We start from the raw sequence: 718 nt of genomic DNA, 5'->3' as shown, positions 1-718 counted from the left end.
GGGTAGGCACAGCTCGGGCTCCATACATTTCACCCCTTGAGCACACTGTCCAGAGCGGCCCATCCTCTCTCCTCCCACTTACTGTCCTTGCTCCCCTCTTCAGAGGTAACCACCATTCCTCCGGCTTCTATCACCACTGACTACACTTGGTAGTTCTAGACTTTATTTAAAAGGGCTTCATCCTGTAGTCTCTTCTGTACCTGGTTTGAGAGGTTCCTGGGTGCCAGTGGCCGGGTCACACTCAGGGCTGGGGAGAGCCCCTGTATGTGACTGTGCCACTGTGCACCAGCTGTTCTGTCATCTCACATGTAACAACCAGAGCGCAGCAGCCCCCCACCCCCAGTGCTGCTGTGAACTCTTGTGTATACGAAGCTGAGGTGTTGGGGTGACAACCCTGGTGCAAACCTGGCTTCATTCCTTCCCAGGGGTCATAGACAGGTGAGGTGAGAGTGAAAGTAGGATTGGAAGTTGTTCTTATCACTGGGGTCCCGTCTAAGATGTGGGTGATCACGTCTCTACGTGTGTTTTTAGATAGGAGATACAGACTAAGCCAGGCTTCCTTGTGGCCCTCGCCGGTCCCCATCCTCGTGTTCTCCGGTGTGCAGACTTTCTGCTCTGACCCAGGGCACGATGTGGCGTTTTTAGCTCCTAGGCAGCTCTTTGAATTTTTAGCCTCCTCCTTCTGACCCAGAAGTGCTCCACCACCAAGCCGAGCCAC

Source organism: Octodon degus, unplaced genomic scaffold (genome assembly GCF_000260255.1).
Source record: "Octodon degus isolate 3935 unplaced genomic scaffold, OctDeg1.0 scaffold00197, whole genome shotgun sequence".
In the NCBI taxonomy this organism is placed as follows: Eukaryota; Metazoa; Chordata; class Mammalia; order Rodentia; family Octodontidae; genus Octodon; species Octodon degus.
Note: the sequence above shows the minus strand (reverse complement) of the source record.